Raw genomic sequence first — 20,190 nt, forward strand, 5'->3', positions numbered from 1 at the left:
GGTGCTGGAGCAGAGATTCCCCTGCAGCCCGTGGTGATGAAGACCATGGTGAGGCAGGCTGTCCCCCTGCAGCCCAGGGAGGTCCACGGTGGAGCAGATCTCCACCTGCAGCCCGGGGAGGACCCCACGCCGGAGCAGGGGGATGCCCGAAGGAGGCTGGGACCCCGTGGGAAGCCCGCGCTGGAGCAGGCTCCTGGCAGGACCTGCGGATCTGTGGAGAGAGGAGCCCACGCTGGAGCAGGTTTTCTGGCAGGACTTGTGACCCCGCGGGGGACCCACGCTGGAGCAGTGTGCTCTTGAAGCACTGCAGCCCATGGAAGGGACCCACGCTGGAGTAGGTCGTGAAGAACAGCAGTCTGTGGGAAGGACCCACGTTGGAGAAGTTCATGGAGAACTGTCTCCCATGGGAGGGACCCCATGCTGGAGCAGGAGACGAGTGAGGAGTCCTCCCCCTGAGGAGGAAGGAGCGGCAGAGACAAGGTGCGATGAACTGACCCCAACCCCCATTTCCCCATCCCCCTGTGCCACCGGGAAGAGGAGGTAGAGAAAAATTGGGAGTGAAGTTGAGCCTGGGAAGAAGGGAGGGGTAGGGGAAGGCGTTTTTAAGATTTGGTTTTATTTTTCTCCTTCTACTACTCTGACTTGATTGGTAATAAATTAAACTAATTTCCCCAAGTCGAGTCTGTTTTGCCTGTGATGGTAGCTGGCGAGTGATCTCTCCTTGTCCTTATCTCAAACCCATGAGCCTTTAGTCATATTTTCTCTCCTCTGTCCAGCTGAGGAGGGGGAGTGATAGAGTGGCTTTTGGGGGGCACCTGGCGTCCAGCCAGGGTCAAGCCACCACAGCATGCCAACTGTTTTGGATAGATTAATGAGCCTTAGTACTTCCATAAAAATGTTCCTCCGAATACAAAATCTCAAGATAAAAGTTCAAAAACCTCAAGGGATCAGATACACTTTTAATGTTACACTTCTTTGAAGTACCTTCCCTTTGTATTTCAACAACACTTCAAAGTTTTCCTACTTACATACAAATCAAGTTAGACAACTAAGGTTAAAAGAAGCAGACATTAAAAGTGTTTCCCGCTCTCCCAACCTTCAGGTGGGGTGGGGGGCAAAACTCAGTCTTGTAGAAAGTTATATATTAACTCTATGCAGATTTTCACTATACCAGCTGATCAAGAAAAAGTTCATATATCAGAGTCAAATAGAAAGAGGGTGCAGCCCCAGTGCCCCCTGCAGCTGAAGGTCCTGGTCCCAGTGAGCAGCACAGGTTTAAGTTGTAGGATGCAAATAGTCTTGCCAACATCGAGAGAGATCAATGCAAGTGCCCAGTCCTGGAACACCACTGGAAGGAAGAGGCTGTTCATGGGAAAAACAAAGGTCCACCTGCACACTCAAACTGAGGTGATCATCTTCAATGGTTTTCTTCAGAGACAAGGGGGAGAACTCAACAGGACTCTCAAAACACTGCCAATGTTACCAGTGAAAGGGGAAGGGGGTGGCTGGCAAGACATACTGAAATAGAACCAGGTTTTTGTGCCTCAACCAAGGACTTCACTGGACCAGCTGAAAAAAGAAGGTCCTAGAAGTTGTCCTGACTGTCTATTACCATCCCAAAAAAACCCAACAAAACCAACCACAAGTAAACAAATTGTGACACTTCCTCATTATCACTGTGATCTAGCAGCTTCCTCAGCAACCATTTGAACATCTGGAGCCAAATCCTTCATGGTACACATGGAGGCCTCAAGAGTTACCTGGATATAAGTCTTGCTTGTTCTCAAGCACTAAAGAAGTTTTAAAAGGTTGATTCTTGCTTCATATATAATAAATCTATAAAAATAATTATTTATATTAAGACTATGTGACTACTGAGCCATCACTGGAGGGACTGATTCTGGGGGGTTATATTTAGCTCTGAAGCACTGCAGATTTTGTTTCCCTGGCTAAAGTTAGTGTCGTGGTTTAACCCCAGCCAGCAACTAAGCACCACGCAGCCGCTCACTCACTCCCCCCCCACCCAGTGGGATGGGGGAGAAAATCGGGAAAAAGAAGCAAAACCCACGGGTTGAGATAAGAACAGTTTAATAGAACAGAAAAGAAGAAACGAATAATCATAATGATAACACTAATAAAATGACAACAGCAATAATGAAAGGATTGGAATGTACAAATGATGCGCAGTGCAATTGCTCACCACCCGCCGACCGGCACCCAGCTAGTCCCCCGAGCGGCGATTCCCCGCCCCCACTTCCCAGTTCCTATACTAGATGGGACGTCCCACGGTATGGAATACCCTGTTGGCCAGTTTGGGTCAGGTGCCCTGGCTGTGTCCTGTGTGAACTTCTTGTGCCCCTCCAGCTTTCTCGCTGGCTGGGCATGAGAAGCTGAAAAATCCTTGACATTAGTCTAAACACTACTAGCAACAACTGAAAACATCGGTGTTATCAACATTCTTCTCATACTGAACTCAAAACATAGCACCGTACCAGCTACTAGGAAGACAGTTAACTCTATCCCAGCTGAAACTAGGACAGTTAGGATGGGATCCTCCCTTAGAGGAGAATCTTACTCTTACTCTGCTGAACAGAAAGCAAGCACTGAGACAGTGTGGGCTTGCAGAAGACACTGGTGATGCCAAGGCTCCAACTACAATGATCCTGCTGCGTAGAAAGGGAAAAGTAAATCCAAAACTGGCAAGAATGTTTACTTTACATATACAATAGACCTACAGCTTCAGCCCTGTTTAGGAAAAGAAACATTGCTTATTTCAGGATGTAAATCATCATACATCTTCATGCAGAGGTCCCGTCATAGTACAGCTCCTCTCAAGGACAGCTCATCATTTATTTACCGCTATCCAGTAACAGCCTGCAGCAGAGGCATTTAAGCAGCTATGCGAAGTTGCCTCTTCAGTCACCAGACAGAAATGGGGTAGCTCTAGATCACAAGTGGGCTGAACTGCTCACAGAAAGGTCTGCTGCTTCTCCCACCCCCTCCCGCAACGCTACAAAATCGCTACGGTGAATTCCATTTCACTAACAACAAATTCCCCCAACTGGAACATGCCTTACTTTAAGAAGTGACTGAAGGTAAGAAATCAAAAAAAAGGGTTTCCTTTCTAATTTTTGGAGTGTAAGATTTATTGCAATACAATCTGAGTGGAAAATACGGACGGATATTAAACTTGTTGCCTTAAATACAAGTTTATCAGAAGTGCCAAAGTAGTGCTTTCCAAAATGGAACAATAACAGGCTCTACACAACTACTCCTGCTGTTACAGGCCTTACTGAGCAGATTATCTTTTGATCTCCCAACTTTTCCAACTCTGTTTTTCAAGCTAAAGAATCTTTGACAGAAGCCCAACTCCTTGATATTGTGATGTGAGAGAAAAGGAAAACACTCAGAACAACTCTCAATTCTATGAAAAAACATCCAAAAAGCATTGTCCACATGGCAGATCCTTGAGAAAGCCATGGTCTCCTCATTTTTCATCAATCCTTGATAAATTTTTGCAGAAAAGTCCATCTGGCCATACATTTAACAATGTATAACAGCAATCATCACTCCAGTTTATCTAAATTCTGGTTCAACATCCAACATTAAAATAAAAGGTTTCACAAGTACATTCAGAAAAAGAAGAAAAGAAAAAAAAAAAAAAAGCCAGGAACAGGTATCTCTGTGGTAACAAAGAGATCTCTGGCAGTGGAGGTATCTGAGTCATGCAGTTGGCCTTTGGGATTTTTGTCCTTTATTAAAACTTTTGACAGTTCCAAATAGCAAGCTCTTCTTTCCTGCAAATGTCTCAAGGATCACAAATGCATTCAGGCCTTTCATAGTATTTTAAAGAAATATCAGTTCCTGCTCCTCTACTTGACTTGCAGGCAAAATCTGCCATTTTAAGGAGATAATCTTAAGCAGCTTTCCGAGAAATGTCAAGAATACTAAACTGCCATTTCTGTGCTCTGGTTTCTTTTTTTTTTTTCCCCTCCCCTAATACTCTATATTTAAATTGTCTTTAAAACGAAAGCGGAGCGCTATCCAAGATGAAGTAGTGTGATGTGCTGTATTTTACAGACTGCAAGACCTGAATCAGTACTGTCAGCTAATTAAAAACCTTCAAAAAAGTAGGGGTTTAATTCCCTGTGTTGCATTATTATGTCTAAAAAAAGTCTTAGGAAAATAACATGAATAAGACAACTACTAGATGGCATTCCATTTTTCTAAACCGAGGTTCAGTTATCAATGAAACAAACACCGATGCTCAGCCAACACTTCTGACACTTTTGTGCCTGTTTCAAGCTTCTGCAAACCTATTTTAATGTTACTTAGGCAAAAGCTGCTTATGATTTCCGGAAATTTCTTTGTTTAAGGAGAAGAAACCTTAATTCGCTGTTGCCACACTGCAACACCAACTCTGTCCTCAGTGCTGGAGAGCATTCCCAGTTCCAGTCACCCTCTTCTAACACAGCACAGCTGAGGACAGACCCCAGGACAAATCCTGTGTCCTGTGTTGATGCAGCAGTCTACCAACACAAAGGATATGCTGTGAAAAATACATTATTTTCCTAATTCCAGCTGCCAAACTCAAAAGTGCTAACCTGACTGAAGACAGGCATAAAGATGAAGTAAATTGGGCATTAAATCAAGAGAAACATCTTAGCTAAACCAGTCGCCCTGAAGGGCTTACGTTAAAAGTTGCTCACCTGAGCTGGGACTCCTGTTACTCTCATCTTCATGGCTATTTTAACACATTAGCTTACCCGACTAGAGCACATGAACATCTATCTACCTGTGCAAACTTCTCACCAGTAGGGAAAAAGCCAGCACTCCACGTGCAAATAGCATCCAGCAATCTCAAGCACAGCTCCACGCTGCTACTAAGGCCAAACTTAGTGTGGATGGATATTCAACTTGTGACTGAGCAATCATTATCTCATAAATAATCAATGCTATACCTGTCTACAGATCTCAAGCAGTTCATCTTCAAATCATTTAGAACTGGGTACAATAGGGGGGAGAGGAGAATCAAGTGTTATTTCCCACTAACACCAGAAAATAATACAGTGCTCTTCTGAAGAAAGAAAATATCAAGGAACAATTAAAAAAAAAAAAAAAGAAGAAAAAAAAAGAGAAACACACCCAGTATGCATGCAAACCAAAACACACATGGCACCACAAGGACATCTCCAGTATCTCTGCAACAGCAGGCTGTTCCTTGGAGGTTTCTTGTTCAAGAACTGTGACCCAGCCTGGTGCTCCTTTGCTTGCAAGATCTGACAAGATCCCAAGAAGCTGGTGTGGCTGCAGGCCAGGGACCTTGTGCTGTGCTCCAAAGAGCCATATGCAAATGTTTAAAGAGAGTAACATGACTACACATGTTTCCTCTCCTGTTGTAATGCCAGCAAGGCTCCAAACTTGTTCTAGATAATACAGGAGATAGCAACTCACCCATATGTCAGTGCTCCATGGTGTGGATCACTGCATTCACTATGGCTGTCATAATACACTGTAAATTATACACAACACACACCCTCGACTAACGCAAACCTCAGAACTGTCTACATATTTTGCAGTAGCAGAAATTAACAGATGTTGACAACTAATCAGATAACAGAAGCATTAAAGCAGACAGACATAGTCCATTACTACTTGTTGCGTATGCACACAGTTTCTTGCCGTCATAACTGACTACACTAATAGTTTCTTCTGATGTAGCAATGTTGTTGGGCTTGTTTTCCCATCCTCCCAACAGGCAGTTATTTCAGTTGCTCGAAGCGGTGCTGCCCCCACCTTTAGTGACAGGGCACTATCACTGGCTGACAACAGCCCTCTGCAGACAGAAGCATACCTTAATACTGCACCCAGGCACCCAGAAACCCGTTGGCACCAGACATCTGACCCAGATCAGCACTTGCAGGAACTATCCAGAGCGCACAATACCACATTCGTGCTGGTCTGTGCACATCACTCCTCCTACTTCTCTGCCGAGAGCACCACAGCACAGCTGGCAGAGATCTTGTGAAGAGGAGCACAGCTGCAAAGAAGTTCCCTAAATGAAATGACAAGATAGGCTATAAAGGAGGAGGAACATGCAAGCGAAGGCAAGGCTAGCTACTCTAGATACTCACAGGATGCAAAGGTGTTAACTTCCAGCAGTGTCCAAAACTGCCAGGGAAGCAATAAACAGTAGCAAACTGTTGTACTGAGAAGGACCAGGAGCAGAGGGAGGCAAGGCAAGGCAAAAGGAAAGGCAAAGCAAAAGGCAAGGCAAGGCAAGGCAAAAGGAAAAAGGAAAGGCAAGGCAAGGCAAAAGGAAAAAGGAAAGGCAAGGCAAGGCAAAAGGAAAAAGGAAAGGAAAGGCAGCAATAATGGAAATCCGTGCCTAGGTCTTGGACAGAAAAAACACCAAACCCACAAAGAGGCTCCTGCGAGCACTTGCAAGCTGGCAATTGCAGACTGTCTTTGCTCCATTGCCAGACCATTTTTGGGATGAAACACTGACAGTCAACAAGGCTCTCCCCCAGATAGCCAGAGATGTGGCAGAGAATGGCACCCCCCCACCTATCGGATTTTCATCTCATGCTGGGAGCTGGGAACAGATACAAAGGGGACCAGAGCTGCCATCAGCTCAGTTTTGGTTCTCCCAGCAATGTTGCAGCACCTGATGGGATGCATAACCCTATTTTCTGTCTGCACATGGACAGAGATGGCTGTTCGCTGCCCAAGTGGCAGAACCACCACAGCTACTTTACCACTGCTATTGCCTGGTGGACCTCAGGCAGAACGACACCCAGGGCACATCAAGTCTCGACCGGTCAGCATCAAGCCAAGTAGGCAAACCAGCCAAAATGCCCCTGGCGCTGAGTCTTGTGAGTGCAGCCAGGACTGGTTGCCCAGTCCCACAGCAGAGTTGAACTTTCCAAATATTTTGAACAGCTCCTTATCAGCAAAGCAGCTTTACATCAGCTCAGCATTTCACAGTGTTTAGAATCTGGTCCCCTTAAATCGGATTGACAACCTAGCTGAACCACAGCCTGAAACAGAGACAGTCTCTCTGTCAGCACAGGATCTTTTTAGCAAGACCCACCCAGCCTGAGACCACCAAGTTGCATAAGCCCACATTTGGACAAGCATGTGTCCAAACGCCACTTGTGTCCAAAAGCATGCCACTTGAAGTCAATGGTACTGGGCACATGTTTAACACTGGCTGCCTGTTTGACTAAGTGACCAAATCAGGATGCTCAAAATACAGATCCTGCCAGCTTTGTGCAACCTGCGAGTGCTTTCAGTAATATCAGCCCTCTGTTATAAGGTCCACAGTAAAATACCAGCTCTCCTCACTTTGACTGACTTCAGTCCATCAGCCACCAGACACAACCTCTGTCACAAACTGAACACGAGCAAGTCTCCACAAGCATCCTGACCATTGTGGCTACAGCCTGCCTTGCTTCTCCACTTAAGAGGCACTACCAGAGCACACCTACAGTAGCAGGGGAAGGGGGGCAGCAGTTTGGGCCCAAGGGAAATGCTGAAGTTACAAAACTCAAATCAAACCTGCAACAAAGACACGTTCTCTTCTGATATGGATCTTGCTCCAGATCACTCTGGTTCAGTGTGACACCACCATCACACAGAGAAGCAACTTCTTTACCAAGATATTTCTAGGAAAAATTTATTTACGGTTACATAGAACCACTGTGACCCATAAGCGTGAGTCCATACAGAAAACAAAACAAAAAATACTCAGTGAATCAGGGCAAACAAGGGCTGCTCTACCATATGAGAGAGGTCACAGGGTTGATGCTTACATGATTATTAGTTTCATTGTTGTTATTTAAAAACAGCTGCTAAGGGCATGAGAAAAGGAACCTCCTCCAGGCGTAGGACCGTTGGCTTGGTTACGCAAGGAAGGTGTTTCAGGCATCCAAGCTCTTGGCTGATGCCTGCCTGCCACAGCAAGGATGATTCTGCTCCCAAAATGCGCATCTTTTCCTTGTCAGTGTCACTCGCTGTAGGTCTCTAAAGAACAAGTTCATCTCCCTCAAACCAGGGGTTGGTGGTGGTGGATAAGCCTAAGCCCCTCCTGCTTTATGTACCTCAAATCAATGTGCACTGATCTGCTCAGGGGGAAGGAAAAAGAAGAAAGGGTGTTTCCCAACCTACCCCCTTGTTACACACCTCAGCACAGACATACCAGAGGAGAATCAGGCCTTCAGAAAAAAAAACAAAGATAAGAGAAAAATTTGGCAATCGTTGTGCTATCCTAATGAAACAGACTGAATTCTCTGGCCTTACCATTACACTAAGCACTAGACGATTCAATTGAATTTGATCTCCCCTCATGAGGCAAGGCTATTTCCTCTCCTACTTTCTTACCGTAACTCAGATTTGTCTATGTCCTATTTTTGGTATCTAAATTAAGAATATTGCTCATAACTAGATTATACGGCATTTATTCTGAAGAGATACTGATACAGCTAAAAATTCAATATAAACACCCTGTGGATTTAAGCCATGACATTTATATACTGGATTAATAAGCACTAAGAGGAATTTCTGATGTAGGGCACATGACCCCCCCTTCATTTCAAAGGCAATTATTTTAATACCATGATTTCAAAGTGTGACATGTCCTTGAAAGTGCTTGCAGACAGACAGCCTTATCAAAAAAGCTTCCAAATCCTGAAAGGACAATTTCAGGTGCATCTCCGGTTTTGAGATAAGAGAACATCTGGGAATGAGTGTATGGGCTGGCCAGCAGATAAGCAGGCTGAGACAGACATCAGTTTTATGCAGTATGGATCTGAGCCTCCCTCAGACAAACAGAAAAACTCAGGGAGGTTTGACACAGAGCTCCTGCTTCGGCCCATCTTTAGTTGTAACCAGCACCACTCGCGCTGCCATCACTGCCACTGTCAGTGGTGAACCATGCTGCCAGCGGAGCATCGCTCCATTCCCAGTCCCTGCTCCCAGCAGGTTTCTGGAGCGGTCTCACCACTCTGAGCAGCCCTTGCCTTTCACACCTTGTCGCCTACTCCTTGATATTTTCCAGATACCTCAACCTGCAAGCTATTGCCATGTTAACGTCAGAGGGCCAGCTTATAGCTTTAATCACAAAAGAGAACACAGCCAGGCTCCTGGTTATCACTTGTCAGACCTAGTCAGCATCAACTCAGCCTTCCAAAAACAGGAGAAACGGAGAACCAGCCAATTTGTTGTAAGCAGAGCTGAAAAGATGACAACAGCTGGTTTTTCCGTCAAGACCTTAAAAGTTCCCAGAGCCTTCTGACAGCGGTTTGATGCCCCAGGCAAAAAAAAAAAAAAAAAAAAGCCCCATCCAAGCCCCTCTGGCCAAGAGCCATCTGCACACCTGGGCCATCACATCCCAGCCCGGGGATGCCCAAGCTGGTCCCAGGGGAAGGTGCATGCCTGCTGACACCCTGTGCACCCCATGGCACAACACACCTTCCTCCTGAAGCAGCAGCTGAGGTGGCTTCCCTTAAACATTGGCTCATACCGCTTCATTTTGCCATCAAAGATCATCACCTGTCCTGCTAATCCTAGCCATTTCCCAAACCCACCCCGAATCCTGGAGTCACATTATGATAGACCTACTACACCAAGTAGAACTGTTAAGAAAGGGGGCAACAAGAAGTCCAGCTATCATGCAAGGTTTGCACATGAGGGTGTGGGGATATGGGTGGTTAGGCAGGTAGGTTTAGCATGGAAGTTGCAAATTTGAGATCTTCGGAGTGAAAAAAGTACTCTCTGTTCCCTTATGTTATTGCAGAATGGAATTTCTTAGTTATACCAATAAAACTGGGGAGGGTAGTAGTAAAGTTCACCACGGGGAACCTCACTGGCTCTGGTACCCACCCCAGTACCTGCCCCCTGCTTCCCTCTGGCCGTGATCACCTTCTGGCTGCCATCTCCCACTTCTTTCCTTCCATTCAAGCTGACGTCCCCTCTCCCACCACCCTTTTCCCTCTCCTGATACTTTCTTGCTCTCTTGAGTGCTCATGGTTTGTGATTTGCAATCAACCTGTAATACATGACAGCTTCTCCCTTCTCTTTGCTGTTTGCAAACAGTTAGGAGGAAGCATTAAAAAAAAAAAAAAAAAAATCCCAAACAACCCTGCCCTCGGTTCTCATGCTTGGCACAACCACAGCCCCAAAGAGGCAACAGCAGGAAAAGCCCTCTTCAGCCCCTCAAGTGCTGTGTTGGACCCTGGGGCAACCGTGCTCCAAGGAGCAGCTGCCACACGGGGCCAGGTGCAGCATCCAACTCTCAAGGCTCTGTCGAGCAGAAGGATATGCAATTCTTCTCACAGCTGAGAAGTTAACCTGAGTTTTGGTGAATTTGCACTGGGGGGAAAAGGGGAAGGAAGAAGTATCCAGATAGTCAGGTAGCTCCCTCCCTCTCTTAATTTCGTATATCGAAGTAACACACAGAGATAACTGAAGTATCTCAAAAGAATTCCTTGGTAAAGGTATCAGCATGCTCTGAGCAACTCGCCCTGAACACATTCTTGGAAGCACTCCCCATTTTTGGATGCAATACCTCAAAAAAATTACAAAACACAAAATTAAAAAAAATAAACACAACAAAACAGCCCAAGGCAAACATGCAGCTCTTCACACGCTGAGCTGCTGACATTTCTTCTAAGCAGCTGAAATCAAAGTCTAGTGAGAGAAGTTGTCAGACGACAAAGGAGAGACACAAAGACCCCACCACAAGTGCTCGCACCCTGCAAGTAAAGCATGAAAGCCTACGTACCAGCTGCTCTGCACTTATTGCTGCAAAGTTCAGGTCCCAAACCCAGCCTCGAAGGCTCCCCAAGCCCAGCAAGGGAAAAACATCCAGATTAATGAAAAGTCACATTCAGGTGCTCAAAAAGTCAGCTGACAAGTAATCAGCAATTTGGGTATCATGAGAAATGCTAGATGAAACCAGAGCCCTGTGACCATGCCATGGCTCAGGACAGCTCTGCTCAATGCTGGAAGGAAGGATGTACAAATGAGGTTATCAGCTATGTAAAAGATTCAAAGGAAAAGGAAAAAAAAATACTGGCTACAATACCTCGGTGCTGCTCTTCAGCACTGAAGGTCTCATCTAAGGCATCAGGATATCTGTCCCACTCACCAGAAACAGAAAACTAAATATAATCTTGGAGTTAAATCTTCAGCCCCTAAAAAAGGCTCGGCAAAGTTTTTCATCCCCAGATAGAGCGCATGGCTGAAGACAGCTGCCTTCTCCACTGCATTCACTAGCAGGGCATGCCCAGAATAAAGTTGTGTTGAGTCACGCAAGACTTTCACCAGAAAGTTTATCAAACAAGGCTTCTGAAGCCAGCCAGAAGGTGGCCAGGGAACCTCTGAGAACCTGTGGAGAAACTGCCACGGGATTTTCCAAAGAAAGATGGAGAATTTCTTTGTGTGATTTCCATGCTCCTCTGCACCAAGCCACTTTTCACCATGCAGATTATCTGACCTCCCCAAGAGGACTAAACTGTTCTAACGCTGCCCAGTGCTCCAAAGCACCTTTGTAAAAAGCCAGAATTCCTGAAAAAAGTAGTTTTAACTAACTTTGAACAAGTAGTTAACAATATTGTTACCATGACTTCCTCTGTAACAGAGCTCATAATTCCACTGTTCGCTACTTGCGGCACTCACCTTTTCTATATGACATGCAACACATTTGGGGGTCTTGTCAGTTAATTAAGCAGCTGTAAATCAAGCCCTATAGCCTAGTGCAGTTGTCTAAAATTATTTCTGCAAATTAAGTAATCCCAGACACCACTCTAGCCAACAACTTCCACTACAACCCATGAGGAGAAAAAAAAAAAATCCTAACGTGGCATGTGGTGGATGAGACAAGAAGGATTAGTTTCTATATATGCCATGTGTTAACACAGTCCCCACTTAGGATGGCTCGCTTTTCCCATCTCAGTCTCAGATAGAAAACAAAATGGGGAAAAAATATTTCCAAATACTACAGAAAAGGTTTCCCCTTCTGGTTCAAGGGGGAAGAGGAGGGAAGGAGCAGAGAGATCCCCCAGCTGTCAGTGAGCAACACCCTCCCCTCCACAACAACCCGAACCCAATTTACACACTGCTGCGCCTTTATAAACTCCAGACAATTCCTTGCATACTTTGAACAATACGCTGAGAAGTGACAACCACATCAGTAAGTTAGACAACATATTTAAAAACAAACACCAAAAAACCACCACCACCAAATGCACTTAACTAAATAGTTAACAAGGTTAGGCAAGATCATTAAAGATAAACAGCTCTCCCTTTCCTTTTATTGTTGACCAGAATCAAACTTTCTTTCCCCCCCTCACCCCCCTTCTTTAGTTTAAACGAGAGAGAGGTGTGGTGCTGTTCTAGTACAAGTCAGGGAGCTGGGAACTCAAGTTGATTTTGTTTCTCCCTTCATGGCCTAAGGTCACTTGACTTCTTGTTCACTTTCCCCATCTGTAAAATGGGCAAATAATAATGAGAAACTACTACACAATGTTATAGTAATTATTCAATTCATAGCCATATAGTTCTTTGAAGATGCAAACAAAGTGCCAAGCATTATTACTAGATGATGAAATGATGTATTTTCTCCCCCAAGCTATACAGATGAAGAAAAAAGCCATGCAAACAGCCAACTGTATTCCTAATGAGATGCAATACTCAGAAAGTGGGACATCTTAAAACAGATTGGACAATCTTCTTCCAGCTCACAAAGATTATTCCCAATACATAAACCTCACAGAATTATAAATGCAAGAAAAGAAATGTAACATTTGACCAGGTTTCTGCAGACAAAATAAGCTTGTCTAAATAAATAGGGAAAACATACATTCTCAGTCTTTAAGAGAGCAAAAAATTTCCCAAAAAGTAAGGGAAGAAATGAGATTAGATTTGAAAGCTTTGGAGGGGATGAATTTATGCTTTGTGAACATACAGCAACTGTCAGGACTGGGAAAGTCAATTAAATAAAAAGGACCGGATGGGAGGGAGGCAGGGAAGTGCAGTGTGCAACAGAGAGGTCATGTGCTAGATAAACGGGGCAGTATGCTAACTATTTACAGATAAATACAACTTCCTCTCTCTCTGCAGAGATTTATGTCTATTGGAGAGCCACCATCAGTACTGTGGGTGAGCATAACGTTAAGTTACATTAACATTACCCAAACCACATCACATAAAATGTGAAGAGCAAAAGCATAATGACATACTGCTTTCTGCAAGCAGCAATATTGCGTCTCAGAAGAAAGGGAGGAAAAAACAACCCGGAAAATCCTGCTTCCTTCCACCCCCACCACTGCCTGCCAGGGTGGCACTCTCCTTCCCCATCACCTCCAGTACAAGGATCATTGCTCAGCTGACAGGCTTACACGGTACACAGGGTGTCATTCACACCAGAGAAACGTTAACTCAAAAATAAATAAATAGATCGGTGGTTTTAACTCTTACCAAATCCAGCAGCAAATCAGATCAAAACTGACCTTTGATCAGTATCCCCATGTCATTTAATGCCCCAATACTGCTCTGACAACATACTGGGTTCCTAATACTGCTCTGACAACATACTGGGTTATGGCAGGGGGAGATCTGGGCAAGGGGAAGGCACCACATTTCCTACAAATGACAAATTTTACCTTGCACTGGACCCTTCGCTGTGCAGCGGTCTCGGGTAACACGTCAACACAAAGGCAATACCCCTGCCCTACGCACCCTGAAGCTGCAGCAGTGTGAGCTGTGCCGTGCCCCACAGCCGTCCCACTCCCTGTGCCGTGCCCCACAGCCGCCCCACTCCCTGCCCTGGCCCCGACGGGCCTCTGCCCCACGCCTGCCCCAGCACGCACACCACGACCCCTCTGCTCCAGCAGCCAGGCAGGAACGGGACTGGGGGGGGACTGGGGACCCCTGCATCCCATCCGCGGGCAGTGTTACACCTCCCACAAACATCCAGAGCAGCCACAGGCTCTGGGGAAATATTTTAAATTAAAACTATTTTGAGCACATTTCAGTTTAGCACTATTAAAAGCCCAAGAAAAGCTCTGTGATGGCTGGACCCTGCAAGAACAAGGCAGCAAGTGCTAATAAATGCAATAATGAGATGTACACAGAAGGAGCCTTGTACTTCTGTCCCTCCCACATTCAAAGTGACATTGGGGAAAAAAAACCCAACAAAACCAACAAATACTAATTTCTGCCTTTTGCACGCAGGCACGGTAACAGGGTGGACTGGACAGGTACTATTTTGGTGCTGCATGTGCATGCTCTGTCTCAGCTTTGGACACCCAGACAATCTGCTGCCACGGAGCGCAGACTTTAACTAAAAGCAGTCCCAAGAACTGGTGGAGCAAGGTGAAGATGTACCTGAAAACCTGTGCGGATTTTGCTAGGAAATAGCTGCAGCCACAGAAAGTATGACTGGATCTGGCTACATGGACATAGTCAGGTTTGAGTCTTCATGGCACCACACTAAAGCATCTCTCTCTGCTAAGGCTTATTTTAAAAGTGTTATTTAGCTTTTCTGGATTACTTACACACGCTGCCTTACTGTGGGTCACGGTTGGACTGTCAGCACTATGTTTAACACAGTGCTTGCTAGGGAGGGAACAAAGGGATGGGAATCCATGCTTCTACAGCTAAATAGAGGCAGCAGGCAGAGGCACTGAAACTCCACTCAAAACACATCAGGGTATCCTGTGTGGCGAGATTGGAGCTCAGACATCTGGGCTGAAGTTGAGGCAACACAACAAGAAAGCCCGTGTTCCTCCCCCTGGCTGGGAGAAGCAGACAGCTGCCTGAAACACAGCCCACTGCTCCTGTAAACGCTAAGTCAAGCATGGGAATTTCTTGCCATCTTGTTAGGAGAGGCTCTTATTTATTTGTTTAATGGTGAAAGCCAGCAGCAGCCAGAGAAATCAGCTCCAGCTTTCTGGACTGATTGCTATGGGCAATGGAGCTGAGTCAAACTGCGTGCCTTCAAATACCAGAGAAACACCAGTACTGGAGCTACAGGAACAAAGAAAGGAGGACTGAGCACCTGCTACCACAGCCTAGGATGGACATGGACACACACACCCCCTCCCACAAGCAATAGCACAAGCAACAGGGAAAACAAAGCAGATTTTGGTTCCAAAACTTCTGCTGCTCCTTGGGAGGGGAAACCAGCACAGCATCTGGAGAGCAAAGAGGTAGAGACTTCCAGTGAAGGCAAGACATTTGCATGGTGATGCCAGCAGACTGAAAGTCTCCAAACGTTCATCCAGCAGAACATGGCTGCCAGCCAGCATCGGACTTTTAATGATGTTTTTACAGCCACGACCAACTCAAATCCAGCTGGAGTGCAGGGCCAGCTGGAGTGTAATCCCAGCAACTCTGATAAGCAGCAATACAACTGAAGAAACGTTACCGGTATGGGAGACAATAGGCGACAACCGCTCCTGCAGTCAGTGGACCTCTGATTAAAAACCCAGGGAATAAAAGCATTTGGCACCGGAGTTCAGGGTTCCTGACAAACAAGGAGCAACATCCACTTCATTCCAGGTCCGGTGTGAGACCTCAGGCACCCTGTGAATCCCAGAGAGAGCTCACACACAGTGATTTAGCGTGGGAAGCGTCAGAGATCCAAGAAAAGGCACTCCAAAGGCTACGGAGAGGGAAAGGGAGTAAAAGAAGGGAAATAACATTTCAAATGAGACACCAGTCCTCGCATACTGTGGGCCTGCAGCAAGGCTACAGATGTAGGACAGCACTAGGGAACAGCAATGACCAAAGCCAGGAGAGCCCCGAGCCCTCGGTGGCAGCGCACCAGCGGTCCCAGGCAGCAGAGGAGGTGCGTGCTGCCCCTTCCAAAGCCCAATGACTGTTAGCAAACCTGTGGGTGCAAGGCAAGCATCTCCTTGGGTCTCAGGCTGTTAAACATTGTGAGGAACAGCAGCCACTGTTGACCCCATCAGCTGGCCCCAGGGTGGCACAGGGAAGATCTGGGATGCAGGGAAACAGGAGGGGGATCCAGCCCATCCACCACAGAAAGGGTAGACAGAAAGGCAACAAGTCCCAGCTGGAGTGGGGAGACAGCCTTACGAAGCAGCCCAGTAGAGCTCTGGGACAGAAGCTGGCAGATGACAGAGGTAGACTTTCAGGGGCCCTGGACATATGAACAAGTCACCAGATGTGCCTGATGTAGATGCATCACAGAAAGGGAGGGACACTTGCTTCTCTGGCAGGCTAACACACACCACCTCAAAGAAGACGGTACAAACAAATACTGCAATCCTCATCCAGTGATAAGGCAAGGATGAGTGGTTCAGAGACGAGAGCAGCTGAAGGGCAGCAAGCCAAGACACAGGATACAGCATGCTGGTAGACGCTGGTCTCGGCTAGCGGTTGTAGAATATGAAAGAGTGCAGCAGCACAAGTCAGGAGGAGAGACCCAGCAAGCAGCTGGGACCTCAGTGGTGGTGTTAAGGGGTGAGCACATCCCAGCTGCAGGGTACGTGGCTGAAGTGCAGACGCAGCAATTCAACCCAGCTTTCCTGCTGGAATTTAGGATGCTAAATCATGCTAGATCATACTGTAATATCCAAAACAAACTACATGAGGGATAACCATCCCCAAAACAAGACTGCCAGCTCTGACATGCACTAAGCTACTTGGATCAAATCAGTCTGGACCAATGCAAAATGCCACTCCTTGAAGTCAACTAAACTGGGTCATTTCCAAGGGCTAATGCAACAGATAGTCTATTTTGCTGAATGTGTTTTCACATAAACTTGCCCCAATAATCTGAAAGCTCTTGACAGTTTCTTTGCACATTGCCATAGACCCGCTGAGTCAGATTAACTGCACGTGCGTGGCACAGCTGCATCACATAGGCATGGCAAGTCCAGTGGGCCTCGTACTGGAGCACTGGCACTGCTTGAGCCCATCATATGCCACAGAACAGCTCCAGTGGTCACTTCAGTTTTATTTCTTGGAGAATCAAAATACACTTCATTACTCTGCCACAGTCCATATGTTAACTCCAAATCCATTGTCTTTAAAATGTGGAAAGCCTTCCTGAATCTAAACAGCAGCTCAGACTCTGTTAAATGATGGCTATCCTTTAAAAGATACCAAATAAATGGATGTTTATACAAGCAGAAGCAGCATTACATTCTTCTACAACTCCTGTTGGAAGCTATATACAACATAATTTTAATGACATTTGAAATAAAAGCCTAAAGGAACTGTTGTGTAAGGTATCAAGCAAAAAACCCAGCAGATATGTAGATAATAGACATCAATGATGCAGTGGGTTTATTACTCACCCAGAGGAGCAGACTTAATGCTGATCTCCACTGTCACTCTTGAGCAAGTACCACTGATCCATATAAACTTCTGACACTGAAAAGAGAGAAATAAATAATTTAATTAATTACTACAAAGTCCGAGATGACTTAACAGTGATGTCTTATAAAAGTTTATCATCAAGTGACACAGGATACAGGAAGCACAGCGGATGACATACATAACAGCATTAAAAAAAAGCCAATACCAAGAGATTAAATGATGACAACTGATGTACAAAGGGGAAATGAGCTTGTTTATTCCAAATAATTCCCAGCAACATTATCTCTCAGTATTCCTACATTACGTGGTCGGCCTGTGCCTGCCCTCCACCTCTCCAGCTGACCATATACATATAACACAAAACGAAGGTGAATGATGCCTTGCAATGCTTCCTTCTTACTATTGTGACCTCCAAAAATGCCAACCAAGCACCCCACTACGTTGAACGTCTAGAGATCAGAGCGTGAAGTGAAGCCAGTGGAAGTCAGAGCAGCCCATAGCACTGAACCAACCCTACAGCTCGTTCCCAACAGCTATTCCTGAGTCTCTTTACTGTGACTATTTTGGTAAATCAAAGATGTTCTCTGTTACTGTGGTTTGACAGAAAGTTTTAGTCACGGATACTCCCATCTACAGACTGTGGTCAAAATAAGAGCTATTTGGTGTGGGAAGCTTTACAAAATTGTTCCAGGAGAAGGTTCTGGGTAAACTTTGAATTTGAAATGCAAAAGGGAAGTTTGGGGAATGAAACTCTAGACCAATAACAAAAAACTTCTAAACCTAGGCAATTACTCAGCTCCCATTAGCACAGACAGAAGAATCAGTAACTCATATATGAGTGCTCAGTGAAATACAGCTGGTAGAATGATTGAAACAACCAGGAACACTCCAGTGTACCCCACCTGGGACACTGCACCAGCATGCTGAGATGCTGCTCTCTGAACAAAAAATCACACCATGAGCAATTACAGATCTTGCCAAACCAACAGAAGTTTAGGACACGCAAGCAATACGATCAGAAAGCAAAGAATCAGCTCAAAAAAAACGTAGGGCTAAAGAGACACAGACTAACTACTTGTTGACTTGAGGCAACAAAGACCAACTGCAAATACCCAGAAGGTGTAAACTAGAACAGAGAGAATTCAGCCTGTGAATGACTGGGAGATAAGCAGAAGGAAAAGGGAAAAAAAAAAAAAAACAAAAAAAAAACCACAAAAGCAAAAGCATTTTCAGGTCTAGATACTAAAAAGCTACAATAGATGGTCTCAGGGCACACAAATGAGTGGGTGCTCCTTGCTTCTCAGAGCAGTTTTTTTAACTAGATTGAACAAAAACACCATGGAAAAAAATTACACAGAACACAAATGACAGGGACATATAAGTCTGTGCAAGCAGACTCCGTCACAGAGCTGGGGCTTCAGGCTATTGCAAAAGAATAATTATGTACTGAGCCCTGTACAAGACAGGAAAAAAAACATCTGTTAGATGGAAAAAGAGACAAGACATGGTAGGCGGGGAAAAAAAATATTTGAGGTTTCTATAAAGGGTACTGCAGAATGTCATGTATGGAACCACAAAGCTACGGGAAAAAAAGTTAGTTAACAGTGTTATTTTAAGTCTGCTTAAAGTAATATCAAGGGCTGAAATGGAAAACCTACAATTAGATGGAGCTTCTCCCCTTCATTCCAAATACTCAACTCCAGCTGAGCCAGACGAGGCTCACAAATTGACAGGATATCTTTGGGATTCCCACCACCCGGGCCGCCAGCACCCGTAGGCAGCAGTCGGGCAGCGGGGAGGGAGACGCGGAGCCCCGCGGCTGTGTGATTCCGATACTGTGCCCCGCTGCGCGGGGCTGGTCGGCCGGCCAGCTGCCTGCCGCGGCTGGTCTGCCCACCTTGACACCCGCTTTAGAGGCAGTCAACAATCCTGCCCCAACTTCCTCATCGTCTTCTCCACCACTGGAAAGTCCCCGCAGCTCTTCAGAATGAAGCTCCCTCCCAGCCCTTGCGGGTCTGTCTCCCTCCATCGACACCGTCTTTAAGGACGGGGGAGTCTCGCTCCCCGAGAGTACCCATCTCCAATTGATCTGCTCTCCCTGGTGTGGGGTGCCAGCAGCACCACAGCTATTCCTGAGCCTCTCTACCATGACTATTTTGGTAAATCAAAGATGTTCTTTGTTACTGTGGTTTGACAGAAAGTTTAGTCATTTCCTTCTCAGCAGAGTCAGAGTTACACATACACAGCCCACACCTCGGGCAAGCTGTACGGCGGCTCGCTATCTAATGAGGAAGGGAACACTTGCAGGCATTTCTCAAAAGTGAACTAACCACTTTAAGACCCCACCTTGTGTGCTGTCACCAGAAGGATTCAGTTTGTTTCAAAGGCTGCTAGGGAAGCAGTCTACATTTCCCACCTCCCTGTTTCCTTCCTTCCTCAAACTCAAGTTAATTTTTACTAACAAACTTCCCCAGAAATCTCAGACTCCCTCTCATCCTAGAGATAAGGAAACCTCTCTTGCACACCACGCCTCTGAAGACTGTTTTCAAAAGTAATTCCAATAGGCTATGACGTTCACTCCAGTATTTCTCCCGGCTGAATGGGGCACAGGACACAGAGATCCAGGGGGATTTACCCTGTGACCTGCATTAGGATGCCAGGAAGGCTGACAGCCCCCAGGGGAAGTCTGGAGCTCAGGGATGCTGGGTGAAAACTGGGATTTGTGGGGACTTTTGGGAAAGGGTGGATTTTTCCTGGTTTAGCTGGAAGGGTAAATTATCATCCAAGAACGGCAACTGAGGGAATAGCTGCTCTTACATCACACATGATAAATGTGCC

The 20,190-nt window shown here is 45.8% G+C and overlaps 1 protein-coding gene across 15 annotated transcripts in view; it reads right to left on the reverse strand.

Moving 5' to 3' along the window:
* The window catches only part of PPFIBP1 (PPFIA binding protein 1), a 117,704-nt gene that overhangs the window by 67,852 nt on the left and 29,662 nt on the right, over window positions 1-20,190 (reverse strand). For all 15 annotated transcript variants that reach the window (XM_030041559.2, XM_030041576.2, XM_030041571.2 and 12 more), the window contains one exon: window positions 17,331-17,406. The gene's annotated coding sequence lies outside the window, so the exon portion shown is untranslated. Of the gene's footprint in view, window positions 1-17,330; window positions 17,407-20,190 lie in introns of those variants that run through there.

Source organism: Aquila chrysaetos, chromosome 17 (assembly GCF_900496995.4).
Source record: "Aquila chrysaetos chrysaetos chromosome 17, bAquChr1.4, whole genome shotgun sequence".
NCBI classification, from domain to species: Eukaryota; Metazoa; Chordata; class Aves; order Accipitriformes; family Accipitridae; genus Aquila; species Aquila chrysaetos.